Source organism: Fukomys damarensis, unplaced genomic scaffold, assembly GCF_012274545.1.
Source record: "Fukomys damarensis isolate Sample0158 unplaced genomic scaffold, DMR_v1.0_HiC HiC_scaffold_39, whole genome shotgun sequence".
NCBI lineage: Eukaryota > Metazoa > Chordata > Mammalia > Rodentia > Bathyergidae > Fukomys > Fukomys damarensis.
This window is the reverse complement of record NW_022900951.1, coordinates 37,945,289-37,960,434: the sequence shown is the minus strand read 5'-3', so window position 1 is coordinate 37,960,434 and position 15,146 is coordinate 37,945,289. Positions and strand designations below refer to the sequence as shown.

General features: G+C 36.5%; 1 pseudogene; it reads right to left on the bottom strand.

Moving 5' to 3' along the window:
* Positions 1 to 5,474: 5,474 nt before the first annotated feature.
* On the bottom strand, positions 5,475 to 14,262 carry LOC104855276 (annotated as a pseudogene).
* Between the last annotated feature and the right edge of the window lie 884 nt (positions 14,263 to 15,146).

Genomic DNA, 15,146 nt, shown 5'->3' with positions numbered 1-15,146 from the left:
AAAAAAAAAAAAAAAAAGAAGTGAAATATAGCTGAGGCAAAAAGTGACTGAAAAGTGACTGATGTGTGGAAAGTATTGAAGACCTGGTGGGAATTAGACATAGGTCCCTTTAAATGCTATGTGGACACAGGTGGGTAACATTCTGGGGACCTAGTAATTTACTGAAGTTTTGATGTCTTTATTGAAATATGGTATACAGAGAGAAAAGAGGACAAATTATAAATATACAGATCAGTAAATGTTGAAAACATGAAAACACATGTATAACCAGCATCTAGGTCAAGGACTAGAACATTACCCCAATCTCAGAGACCCTGCTGTATGCTCTTTCCTTTTGCTACCTCATTTCTCCAAGGGTACCTACAATCCTAACTCCTAGTACCTATTTAGTACCTATTTTTAACTACAATTGAAATTGATGTCAGTGGAATCATACAGTAAGCCTTCTTCTGTGACTTCTTTCATTTGATGTTATGTATATGAAAGTCATTTTGACACATATACCTGTGTATAGTTTATTCATTTTCATTGATCCATAATATGCATTATGTAAATTTATAGAGTTAGCTTATCCATTTTACTATTGATGGACATGCTATTATTTCCAGGTTTGGGCTAGAACTAATAGTGCTGGTACAACCATTCTTATGCATATGAACAAATTGTTGTCAGCTCTATTCCTAATAGAAGAATTTCTGGGTCATAAGGTATGTAAATTTTAAACTTTAATAGATACTACAAAACAGTGTTCCATATTTTCACAAAATATTCACCCACTAGCAGTATATGAGAATTTCATTTGGTCTACATCCTTGCCAATTCTTTTTTTTTTTTTTGTACCAGGAAGCAGGTGGCAGCACCACTGAGCTAAAATCCCCGGTCCCATCCTTGCCAATTCTTGAAGTTATTTATTGGCAGTTTTAATTTGTACTTCTCTGAAGACTAAGCACATTGCACACATATATTTTCATATATTTAGGTGTTACTGCCTTTATGGATATCTCCACACATGTGCATGTGTGTGTAGGGGGGAGAGGGAGAGAGTAGTACTGGGCATTGAACCTGATGCCCTCACACTGAGCTACAGCCCCAGCCCCCCCCCCCGTTTGCACAGAAGTAGGGTCTTTCTAAATCATTAAGTTGTTCAGAATGGGTTTGACCTTGTGGTCCTCTTGCCCCATCTTTTTTTTAAACCTTCCTGTTCAAGTGTCTTGCCATTTTTCCTATTCAAGTATCTGTCTCTTAAAGATTTTCAAGCAAGGGGTGGTTGATTGCCTTAGTTGCTTGGACTGCCAATACAAAATACTGTGAAGTGGGTGGTTTAAACAACAGGAATTTGTTTTTCACACTTTTGGGAACTGTGAAATCCATGATCAAGATGCCAGTTGACTTAGTGTCCTGGTGCCACGTATGCTCCTGGCTTGCAAATAACCAACTTATCTCTGTGGGAATTGGGGCAGACAGGCAGAGAAACTTTCTTCCTCCCCTTATAAGGACACTAATATCATCTTGGGGACCTTACCCTCAAAACCTGCCCTGAACTTAATTACCTCCCAAAGGCCTTACCTCCAAATACCATCACATTAGAGTTTAGGGCTTGAACATTTGAATGTTGAGACACAAACATTCAGTCTGCAATAGGTATGTCTTGCATTGCAGGAGAGTTTTTGGTTTTTGTCATGTTCTTGTTTATGGTGTTCTTTTGTAAGAGATTCCAGCTTTTGAAAACTTCTTGGTCATTACTGTCAATATTGACTGCATCCCTATTACTTTTAAGTATTTATATAAAATTTGGAATTGCATATCCTTGAAATATCTAAGGATTGAAGAATGAGAGACAAATTATTGAGCACTTTACACTGTTGAACATATTATCTCATTTAATATTCAGAAAACCATGCATGTTACTTATTAGTATCTTCATTTTATGATTGTTAAAAACTGAGGCACAGAAGAATTAAGTAAACTTCACCTAAGCAACAAATAGAAAATTCTAGAGCCAAGCCATAAACCAGTGGATAAGTTTATTTTGTGAATGCCATTCCAGGGACTAAAAATTATGTGGAGGTAATTAATGGCATGAATCACTTTGGCACATGATACTTAGATAATCTTTCCTGTAGTCTGAATTGGTTTCTTAAAATGTTTGGTTTATGAAGCCTTTTGAGGCTCTTAAGGTTTGTGTGGGGGGGGGGTTACTAAGCATTATTACCTGATTAGAGGTCAATTATCCAGGAAGACATAACAGGCCTTAATGTTTATGCAACTAACAACAAAGTGGCACAGTGTGTTAGGAAAAAACATAGAGAACTAAAATGAGAAATAGAAGAGCCCACTATTATAGATGATGACTTCAACACTCCAAATTCAGTAATTGACAGATCATAAAGCAGACAATCAGTGAGAATATAGATCAGTAAGGGTAGTGCTAGCACTATCAAGCAATTTGATCTGTTTGACAATTATAGAACATTGGATCCAAAAAGAGAAGAATACACATTCTTCTCAAGTTCACGTGCAATATTTACCTAGACAGAACTCAATCTTGGCCACAAAATGCACGTATCAAATTTAGAGTGGTAGAAATAATACAATAAATGTGTCTGATCACGGTGGAATTAAAATATAAATCAATAAAGATAGATAATCTCAAAATATTTAGAAATAAACCCATATACTTCTCAATAATGTATAGGTAAAATAAGTTACACAAGAAATTATTAAATATCTTGAACTAACTAACAATGAAATTGAACTTATCAAAATGTACAAGATGTGGTAAAATGAGTGCATAGATGAAAACATATAGCATTAAATAAATAAAAAAGGCTCTCTAAAGTTATAACAAAACATTTCACCACACAAAATTAGATAAAGAAGAGAAATTTATGCTTAAAGCAAGTAGAAGAAAAGAAACAATAAAAATTAGAGCAATATCTTTTATTTTCCTCCCACAGTTAATCTGTTCATTATGTACTGCAAACATGTACAAATAAAAATGATAATTAATATGCTGTTATTGCTTTAAAAATAGAGCAGTAACCAACAAAACCAAATCAGACTAACAAAACTAGGATCTGCTTCTTTGTAAAAAACATGAATAAAAGTTATAAGCCTCCAGCCAAGTTAACTGAGAAAAAGGAAGAGAAAACAAGTTATCAATAGCAGTAATGGAAGTTAGGTGATCACTATTGATCCCTATTGATCCCTATTGATTAAAATAATAAGGAAGGAATACTATACAAATATGTTTGATAATTCACATGAAATGAACTAATTGCTTGAAATACAAAAACTACCAAAACTCACACAAGAAGAAATAGATAACTTGAATATCTTTATATCTACTGAAGAAATTTAATCAATAATTAATAACACCCTCAAAAATGAAGCAATCCCAGATCACTTCATCAGTGAATTCCTAACACTTAAGAAGAAATGATGCCAATTATCCACAAGTTCTTTCAGAAAATAAAAGGAAAATGTATATTTCTAAAATCATTCTATGGAGCCAGCATTACCCTAATATTCAAACTAGCTAAAGACATTACAAGAAATAAAAGTATAGACTATCTCCTATAAATAGATTAAAAAGTCACCAAAATATTAGTAAATCAAAACAGAACATAAACTTAAAAAATATACACTGTGAGTCAGTGTTTTGGATGGAATTCTTCTAAACCAAAGAAGCATAATCAGAAAGGTTTCCAAAGCATTGAATGAATTCCATCTGCTATTGTTTACTTATGTTTATTCCTTAAAGTTTCATCTGCTAGAAGCTTGGCTCCTGGTGTGCTCATGTTGAAGTGGTGGAATTTTTAAAAGGTTGGGCTGAAAGGAAGGTAACTCATAGGTCATGGGGACTGCACCTGTGTGAAGGGATTAATGCTGTCTCAAGGAGTGGGCTAAATCTTGTGGGACTGCACAAGTTTCTGTGAAAGGAAGCTATTGTAAGAGTTAACCTGGCTGCTCCCTGTCTCTTGCTTCCTTGCTTGCACACTTGCCCCTTTTGTGTATGGCAAATTCCTTTTCTCCTTCTCTGCCATGTTGTGACACACTCAGCTAACGATGCTATACTGTCTGGACTTTCCAGCCACCAGAATCATGAGCCAAATAAACCTTTTTCCTTTATACATTATCCAATGTGAAGTATTTTGTTATAGCAACATAAAACAGACTAAGACACCATATATCCATAGAAAATCAAGGTTTGGTTTTATTGTTGGCAAAAAAAATCTTGTAAGCTTGTTAACATATGTTATTAAGAAGAAAATGGAGATTATATGTATCCTGACTGGGTAAGGTAGGTAGTATTTCTGAAACTCTAACTCTTTGGAGAATTAGACTATTTCAACATACAATTTGACATAAAATAAGTGTTTCTATCAAGAAAAATCTTTGTATTTCACCCACAAACTTTACGTCTTCCCCTACCTACTTTTTTTTTTTCATGTGCCTTGGTCTGTGTATCTGCCTTGGATTTAAAAGATGCTGACTTAGAGTCAGGCTGCAAGATTATCAGAGCCAGAGGCCTGGATTGCTTTATTTAGTACCTAATAACCTTTCAGTAAAGAAATTGCTTTTAGTAAATGAAGTGTGGGTACTATGAGATTTGAGCATGAGGGAGTTGGAAGAAACCAAGTAAAACAGTCACTTCTTATCATAAACTTCCTATACTGCTTCCCAGTGTATCCTCTTTTTTAGGAATCATAGAAGAAATTGCTCTCAAATTTATAGTTATTTATATGAAACAAACTGCCTAGGGGAAAAACAGGCTTTAAAAAAATCTTGTAGACTCTGTAAATCGTGTTCATTGTTAATTTTACTTTATGTTTAGCCACTAGAAAGCAAACAGTTAAATTGTTGGAACTATATAGAATACTATGTTCTGCAGTTCCAATATTACTTCTGGTCTTTTCACTTTTTATCAACCACATCAAGTGTTCACTTATTTCATTTTTTTATGCAGGTCTTTTTGAAAGCAACTTTAAATCCTTTGGCAGACAATCTGAGTATAAATAATTGTTGTGTGTGTGTGTGTGTGTGTGTGCGTGTGTGTGTGTGTATGTGTGGTTTTTGTTCATTTTGTTTGTTTCCCACTGTGCTGTATCATTAATTGTGCATGAATCTGTACAGAGCTAGAAAAAGTTATTAGCACATGTCCTAAATAATATTTTAAAATGTGACCGTTTATAGAATGCTTTCAAAATTGTGTAATCTCAGAGCTCTTACCTCCCATGGATCCCTAAGGATTACGTTTTCAAAAAATTCCAAACTTGTCGACATTGTCATGACATTGTCCACATAAATATATTACAATTATATTTAATTATATTAAGATAATTATATTTTCTTTTTGCTGTTCTTTTAATAGCCAACTTGAATTTTAATGCATATGGAATAATAAAAATTGTTAAATCTAGGTAAAAAAATATATATATGGCTATTCATTGTAGTAGTACTGTGTGCCTTTTCTAACTTTGAAAATCTTTCTAAAAACACAAACAAATAAAAGTGTAATGTGAAGAATCCTCTGGCCACACTCCAACTTGAAATATGTGAGGCTGATCGCTTCTTGGCCTTCTAGCTAAGATCATGTGAAATATGTTAAGTTGGGTAGAACCCCAGTGTTATATGAATCTTGAATCAGTTCTATTATGCCAACAAGCTAGACATCTATACTTCTCTCCTTGGAGATAAGAGATGCTTTGTGTTAAACAAAATAAAAAATGTCTTTGAACATTATTCCAAGTTAAATGCTGCTATCTTACTCCATTGGGTTATATGAATGCATCAGGACTCTGTAAAATCTGTTATGTATTATATTTACTTTGCACATATTCCTTTGAAAGTATTCTCTGGAAATAGTTCCCTTGTTTTTTTTTCCCCCAGAAATAGTTCTATAGGATATGCATATTTGGGAATTCATATCGTGAGTATTACTGAAGTCCCTTCTGGATATGTCCTCACTTTATAAGTTTTCTAGGTTCTTATCATCATCCAGATAAACAACTTCATTAACATCTGTTTATGATATTGAGTTGATCTGTGTACTATGAAATACGATGAAGATTTTATTTTCTCTAACAATACAAGCTTATCCTTCATCATCTGCCTACCAAAGTTGTCAGATGCAGTTTGAACCCTTACACTCAAGGAAGCTTTGAAATCCACTTATGTTGTAAATGAATTTTTTCTAGGAGGAGAGAGTATGGTCTTGTAGCTTACTATTTGTGAGATATTCAACCAAATATTTATTGAACACTTCTAAGCTGCTCTAATTGTGTTCTGGACAAAATAAAGAAACCAGTAGTGGTTTGAAGATTGCCTAGAGTTTTAACAGTTTTTACAGACAGCACTGGAAGACAGATGTGCTATGTGGGAGACAAAGTTTCTTCTTATTTTTTCCTCCTCTTTCCCCTATCCCTACTTTTTGAAACAGGGGCTCACTATGTGGTACAGGCTGGTCTCAAATTCCTGATCCTCCTGGTTAAGCCTCCCAGCAGATATTTTCAATGCTCCCTTTCAGTCATTATTTTTGTCAGTTTTTATTTATCAGTATGTGTTTGGAGTACAAAATGGTTACATTCCTTGTGGGGAGTGATACATGTAGATAATACATCTTAATTATTTTTTTCATTCCCTTCTCTTCCCTTCCTTCCCCAGACAGTAATACATGTTCATAAGGACATGGAGAAACTGGAACTATCATGCATTGCTGCTGGGAATATACAATGATGCTGCTGTTTTGTAATTAAAAATAGGTGCACATAAAAATCTGTAGATGAATATTCATAGCATCATTAATTGGCAAAAAATGGAAGCAACCCAAAAGTCCATCACTTTTACAAATGATTAAACAAAATGTGGCATTTTCGTATAATATTATCCAGGAATAATAAGGAATGAATTACTGATACATAGTAGAAAACAGATGATCCTTGAAAACATTATCCTAAGTGACAGAAGCCAGGCAAAGGCCACATGTTGTGTAACTATGTTTATATAAAATGTACAGAATAGGCAAATCCATAGAGATAGAAAGTAGGTCCAAGTTTTCCAGGGGATATGAAAAGGAGAAAAGAGGAGTGATTTTTTAACATCTCCAGCATTTCTTTCTTTTTGTGGTGATGAAAATATTCTGGAATCAGAGGCCAGAACTGGTTGTACAACTTTGGGAATATATTTTTAAAAACTGAATATTATAATTTAAAAAAGAGGAATTTCATGATATATTGATTACATCTCAATTTTCAAAACAATGATCTTGTTTTTATAAAGGACATCAATCCAAAATTTAGAGTTTCCAACAGCCCAAATGACTTGTCTAGTAACTTATCTTCAGTATTTAGGAGGAAATACAGTAACTTCAAGAGGAGAGAAAAATTCCATCCAGAAACCATCTTGTGAAGTCACCTTAATACCAAGATTTGTAAGCATGTTATGTAAAAGTTTAACTATAAGGAAAACTCTGTTAGGAACACAGATTAAAAAAAATCCTAAGCAAAGTATGTTCAGGGCCAGGGATTTAACTCAGTGGTTCTGCCCACCTGCCTCTTAAGTGCAAGGTCCTGAGTTCAATCCCCTGTACCAAAAAAAAAAAAAAAAGTTCAAATCATCAATCAATACATAAAAAGGATACAATGTCACAAACAAGTTAAGTTCAGGAAATCAGAGTTATTCTAACATTTAAAAATCAAAGCAATTCATCAAATGATCAGGAAATAAAGGAAAAACTATATTTCAATAGATGCAGAAGAATACTTGATAGAATATCAACAACCATAGGAAAAGATAGGATATGGATATTTATCTTGTATAGGGTTCACACACACATGACTTTCAACAAACATCATAATTAATCATGAGTTATTGAAAGTTTTACTTTTGAGATTGGGAATGAAGCAAGGTTACTCACTAAGATTAATTCTATCTAATGAGCTTTTGATACACTGATATTTTAGGCATGTCTCATAAGTAGCAAAGTGTTTTGTGTTTGTATGTGCTCTTTAATTTTAGTTTGACAATCTTGGTCTGTTACTTTGAGTATTTAACCCAGTTTTGTTTAATTTAACTAGTAATATATTTGTATTTAAATATACAATTTCTACTTATCTTCTTCCTTTTTTTATTCCTTGATATTGACATTTTCCCACTTTTTTTGTTCTAAGAGTATTTTTATTATTCCATTTTCATTGTTAATTTTCATTATTTTGTTCTTTTATTTTTTTACCATAGATATGAAAAAAATGAATATTTGACTTATGTAAGTCATATTAGGTTAGATCTTTTACCATTTTTTAGCAATGTAAGGTTCTTATAAGATTTTAACTTTACCTCCTATCCTTCTTCTGAGCTATCATTATGTATGCATTTTATTTTAATTCTATATTCATAATTAAACCCATAGGCTAATAGTTTTATTGTTTTAAACAATTTATGCACATATATATCTTGTTTGGTGACTTTATGTCTTTTTATAGACATCATTATCATGTTTCATGTGTTTTAAATTTTCCCCAAGGAAGGATGGCTTGCCTTTCAACTGCATCTCAGTGTAGTTCCCTTCTCTCTGAGAACCCTTTAACTTGTGGCTCTTAATACCTTCAAAAAAATTTTTTTTTATTTAGATAGCTTTTATACTTGTTCCTCTAGGGAGATGTCATCTGACATCAGCTAATCCTTTATGGTGAGATACATAAATAGTTGCTTCATGATTTCTGTTCTAGTTATGTTATACTTTAGTTAAAGAAATATTCAGGAGGCACTGTATGGCAGTAATCCACAACTTTGATTTAAGATTCTGGAGCTAGTAATAGAAGCATTAGATGTTTAATATCATCAACATGCATACAATTTTTGAAAGCTTAGACTATCCAGGGAATGAAAATTTTAGAAAAATCATCCAAAAACAAAAGTAAAGCAGTGAAAGAAAAAAAGAAATTATCACTAAAATAGGAGGATGACTAGATATGTACAGTTTATAGAAAAATATTCAAGAAGGTAGTTACATCAATCAAATTGTATGGAGTTCAAGAAGAAAGAGCCAGAAAGGACCACTGAATTCCATCTCTAGGAGTATTACTGTGTAATGAATTCAGAAGGTAAAATTCAGGCTCTTGTGTACCATGAGCAATGAAATGTAAGTGCACTCACCTAATGGCAAGTGAAAAGCAGCTACATTTATTGAAGATCATGGAAAGTTGTGCTCAAGTAAAGACCATGGCAACAAAAATATGGCACAAACAGAAATATGGTACCAGGATGACAGGAAAGCAAAAAGCACTGTGCACAGATAAATCAGAAAGGGGATAGGAGTGCTATTTAGATACTGAAATAAAGAATAAGAAAGTAGTAAGAAGGTGGTGGTGGTGGTGGTGGTGTGTGTGTGTGTGTGTGTGTGTGTGTGTGTGTGTGTGTGTGTGTTTGGTGTGGGGATCAAACTCTGGACTTTGCACTTCCTAAGCAGGCAGCAGAACCACTGAGATAAATCCCCAGCCCAAGAAAGTAGTAAGAAAGTAAAACAAAAAATTTCATAAAGAATAGAACAGTGAAAGAAGAGACAGGCCAGAAGCTTAGTGAGGTACCAAACATCAGGAAATATTTTGAGAGAAATTTTTAACATTAATTTTATTGGTACCTTTTAGATATACATATCCATCATTTTCATCATAAAGAATTTGTATCTTTACATAATATATCTTGATTTTTTTCCCAATTTGCTCCCCTCCCTTTGACTCCCTCTTCCCTTCCTTATTTACAAAAGCTTTGTTTCCAGTTTTTTCCTTCTATTCTTTTTGTTTTCCCTTCTTTCCTTCCAGCCTTGTTCCCCTTTTGAAATGAATGTTTTCTTCCTATTCCCTAACATCTGTTGTACATTTTGGTCCTTCTTAACCCTTTCAGTTCCTCACACCAGAGAAACAATGGGATATTTAAACATGTGTGCCTGATATATTTCACTTAAGAGTATGGTCTCAAGGTGCATGCATTTACCTAGAAATGCCTCAATTTTATCCTTCTTCATGGCAGAGTAGTACTCCATTGTAAACAATACCACAACTTCTTTATCCATTCATCCACTGATGGGCATGATGGCTGTTTTCAAGATTTAGTTACTACAAATTGGGCTGATATAAACATGGCTATACTTATATCTCTGTGGTATGATGCTTTTAATTCTTTGGGAATATACCAAGAAGGGGAATAGCTGAGTCAAATGGAACCTCTAGTTTTAGTTGTTTGAGGAATCTCCACACTGATTTTCTTAGTGGTCGTATCAGACCACACTCCCACCAACAGTGGAGAAGGGTTCCTTTTCCCCTACAACCCCACCAGCATTTGTTATTGCTTGATTTCTTGGTAACAGCCATTCTTTCTGGAGTGAGATGGAATCTCACTGTTGTTTTCATTTGCATATTTTAAAGCAATTTTAGGTATATGAGCTCAATGGTAGGAAGTTTAAGGATCAAGTGAAAGAGAAATTAAAGATACACATGAATATAAGGTATCTATGACTAGGATATCCAAGACATGGAGTTCAGAATACGTAGAAATGAGAAATGGAATGCTTCATCTTTTGTAAGAATAAAGGGAAAAAGTCTCCTTTTTAATTTAAGAAGAAATTGAGAATGTATGCTGAAAGTAGAATGAGATTCAAGACTTGAAAATAATGGAGTTCATGATGGACTATGAGAGATATTGTAATTACAAGGTTCAGCAGACAGGGAGGCAAACATGTTAAGCATCCATTTTGATAATCATCTTAGCTGATTTTAGCCAAAATCTTACCAATGATTGAGACCTGAAAATCCCAAAATAAGAGAGGATAGATGGAGGGAAGACAGATGCATTTCAAAAGAGTTTTGAAGCCTGGAAGCAAATAGTTTGAATGATTTTTTTTCCCAGGGAGTGAACTTGACACCTTGCACTTGCAGGCAACAGAACCACTCAGCTAAATCCACGGCCCTTGGATGAATTTTTTGGGTTTTTTGGGGGGAGTTTCTTTCCTTGATTTTTTGAGACAGGGTCTGTACTGTATTCCAGGCTGGCCTTGAACTGGTTATGTGGCCCAGGATGGCCTCAACCTTACAAACCTCCTAGTACAGTTAGGAACAATGGAGCTGAGTGAGTCACTCCCTTCCCTCCATCTAACTCTAAACAGCACCCAATGGTTATTCCTGCTCCCATTGTTCTAAGAAAGGTAGAAAATAATAAAAGCCTAGGAGATTGCCAGGCCATAGGTAAGACAGCACCAGAGTCAGAGCACCGGTGCCATGGGAGATTCAGCAGGAGGTACCTAAAGCAGACATATCTGGCCTTTGAATTTTGAAGGCCTGATTTATTGGCCTCTTTTTCTGTTGCTACTGCTACCTTTGACCAGTGTTGCAGCACTCCTATACCCTGCATCACCTGGCTGCTATAAGCCCTGTTGCTGGCTGCTGCAGTAGAATTGAGGGAGAGTTCTATGTAGCAGTGCTTTATGTTGGCCCTCACCCTAGACATGAACACCATGGCTTCCCTTGTGGGTGGCCAACTCCATGGCTATTTCACTCCATCACTCTTTCATCCAGCTCCATCTCAGTGTGCACTCTCACTGGGTTGAGCAGCAAAAAGTTGTAGATGTCATTCTCAGCTTTGCAGAGCAGTTCTCTCGCAAGTAGATGCAGCGGCTGGTGGTGCTAGGCACTGTGAACTCTCCCTCTCTGTATGTTTAGTCATACATACTGGGGAGGTAGTAGCTGAGGTCTCTACTGAACAGGTTGGTGGTGAAGCCATAGCTGTACCGGAGACCGCTTTACTACTCATAGCCTCCATAACCTGCACTGTAGTCCCAAAGCACATCCTCTCCAGGCTTGCCTGCTTAATGATGCCAATGTACCTCCATGTGGTGCCAGGCCAGTTGTAGGGCTCCAGTATTGCACAGAAATGAACTTCAGGGGCCAGTCTGAGTACAATCTCACTTTCTCCTGGCTGCTCCTGAACACTTTTATGTACCTATGCCCAATTTTCTTGCATTTCCGAGCACTTTCTCAGCCAGCTCCTGTGAAGTGAACTGCACAAAGGCTTCCCCTGTGATCTTGTCCTTGGGGTCAACAGGCAGTGTGATCCCATTTGGCAGGATGTCCAACCCTGAGAAGAATTGCACCATCTCTTCCTTTGTGTACCCTAAAGGGAGTCCCAGGAGCCCCAGGAAGTTGTCCTTGGCGATGTTGGCCCTGTTGAGGCCACTAGGCTTCCATACCAAATCCATCTCTGTTCTGTGGGACTTGGACACCCCATCCAATGTACCAGAGGTGCCCCATGCTTTTCCTGTCTTTTCTCAGGGCCATTTTGAGATCATCTTCAGACTCAGGTTCAACAAAAGTCTCAGCACTCTGCCTGCCTTCTCTAGTGTAAATGAAATGGACATCTGTGGCCCCAAAATGAATCATGCAGTTGGAGAGAAAGTTCTACAAATCCTCAATCTAGCAGTACCAGGGAAGCCCACAGAGCTTGAGCACTAAGCCTTTGCTCTCTCCCGGCCCAGAATCTTAGTGCTGGGCTGGGTGGTTGCTGGACAAATTTGTGGGGAGCAGCTGCGTGGCCAGGCGTCAGAGGGGGCACACAGAACACAGGGCAGGCATTCGAGTTGGTAGTCCTGGGGCTCCAAGTCTTGGAGCTTCTGCCTCACAGCATCCCAATAACCCTTCCAAGCACCTTCCTCAGAAGGACTCGAGGCAGTTCTTCTATGACAGAGGCAGAGGGCCGCAAGGACATTGGTCGGGAGAGGCTTTGGCAATGGAAGTTCATGCCAGAGTCACGACAAGCCATTGTCTAAAATACAATCTAGAAAAGAAAAAAAAAGATGTTCTAGAAGCCATCACTAGTTCAGAGCTAGCCCTTTACAAGGTTCAAGGAGTTTTGATTTATACGACAAAGAATGTTTTTCAAAGTCATACCTGACTGACATTTGTTGTTTTGAATCCAGGGTTCTCTCTTAGGACTTTACTTTTACTTGTCTTATACCAGACTGATTTGTAAGTCCTAAATGCATTTTTAGGGAACAATTTCCAACATGTTTGTTTTATTTCTATCCTCATCTGTTGTTCCACTCCTCATCAAATGGATGTAACAACTCTACCTTTTTTTGCTAAACATGTGGTTCACTGCCTGGTATTCACTGCCTCAATCTTAGACCTTATTTATTAGTGTAGTCCCCAGTTCCCTGTTTTGTATCTCAGCTTTTTTGGTTCCTTTCTGTAGAGTGCAAATACCACTCATGCTGAGATTCTTCTGATTTAGACTAAACCCATAGTACAAACATTTGGAAGCCTATGGCTGCTTAGGGGACCATATGGCAACTTAAGAGTCTTCCTTATTGCTGCCAAGTCCCTGACTATAATGAAAACATAAATCTATTGTTTCCAAAGCTTGGGAGGGGGAGGCTAATTTTTCCTTCTTCTTTTGCAAAACAGCAGGAACTGTAAATAACAATCCTCTAGATAACACAAATAGGTAAACATTGCCAGGATTTGTTATCTGAAGTGCTAATTTTTTTTCTTGTTGAGTTGTTGCTATGGTACTTACAGAGACTTGGGAGTTCTGTTGTTGATAGGTAGCCAGCCAGAGGGGAAATTATATGCAAGAGAAAAATAGTGTGTTTGCCTCTATGAGATGTGAAGTAAATATGTTGGCTTCAATTGTATTTTGAACCTGGAAAACATATTTTATTCTAGATAGTTCTTTTAACTTGACAAAGATTTGTAATCCAGCTCTATTCTGTTATCATTCCGACAACCACTTTTAATTGTTATATAAGTTAAATGATTTTTGGTGAGTTATGAGTGAGGAAGTTCCTGTCCAAAATCAAGTGGCTGGGCCAATGGTAAGGCAACAGAAGGCAATGGTAAGAGTGTGTAAGAGCAAATTGCTTATATCTTGAGCCAGGAGGCAGAGAGAGATTGAAAGGCTGGTGTTCTACAATCTCTAGTGCCCTAAGGACTACCCACTAGGCCCAAAGATTCCACCACCTCCCAGTAGAATCTGATAAGAGTTCTTTACCAGACAAAATGGCCCCAATGGTCCTACATTCTAAAATGGCTCCTGTCTGTATAATTGTTCCCATTTATGGGAAATGAACCACTTCAGGAAAGTAAAACCTACCCCCTCTGGAGAAGCAAAACCGAACTTGTTGCTCCACCCTGCTATCAGCATGATCCTCCCATTCCAGTCACCCACCACCCTGTCACTAGCCCCACAGTACAACCAATCTCCAACAGTCATAATGCTATTCCACCACACAGCGCTTTATAAAGCTCACCAAGTTGGTCTCTCTATTGTTTGAGGCAGCTTGGCAGCTCCTTCCCCCAATAAAGCCTTGCCCCGGGCTATCCTATTTCAGTTCCTTTTCTTTCAGTACCCACTTGGAGATTAAACCTTTAACACAGAGGCCTTTGAAGTCACTCATCCAAACCATAGCAATCTTCTTATTTAAAAGCAATCAATCTCTTACTTATCTTGTAGGGTGGCAGAATAAACCACTACAGAATGTGCTGCTTTGATATAGGGCAATTGACAAGAAGTAGGCATAAGAAAATGTCTTCTCCTTCCCCCTATTAGCTAACAGCAAGACAAATTGATCAAGGTGCCTGTCCTCCATATCTATCAGGAAGGACAAAAGTTAATCACTATGGACAACTTTAGATTTTTGCCTGGAGACAGCAACAGAGGAATCTATGTAGCCAACTTTACTGACTAGCTTTTATCCATTGTTCGTTTCCTATATATTTGCCTTCTCAAAATTTTCCATCCCTAGAGACTCAAAATCCCTTGCCTTGCCTTGTAGGAAAAATATATATATATTTTTTCCTTTGTTTAGATGCTATATAAACACAAATTCTAGCCAAAAATTTTGAGTTACTCTTCTCTGTGTTATATTTGCAATGCACATGTTAATAAATTTGGGGGTTTTATTTCTTGTTAATTTGTCTTTTGTCAGTCCAATTTAAAGAGCTCCAGGCAGAGAACCTAGGAGCTAAGATAATTTTTCCTTCCCTACAATTTAGTAGGTGATTCAGGTCCTAATTTTTGCCTTCGTAAAACTATAAAAAGCAAAAGGCAATCTTCTGGTTGGAAACAAGAAAACAAATTATACATTAGGCTAAGAT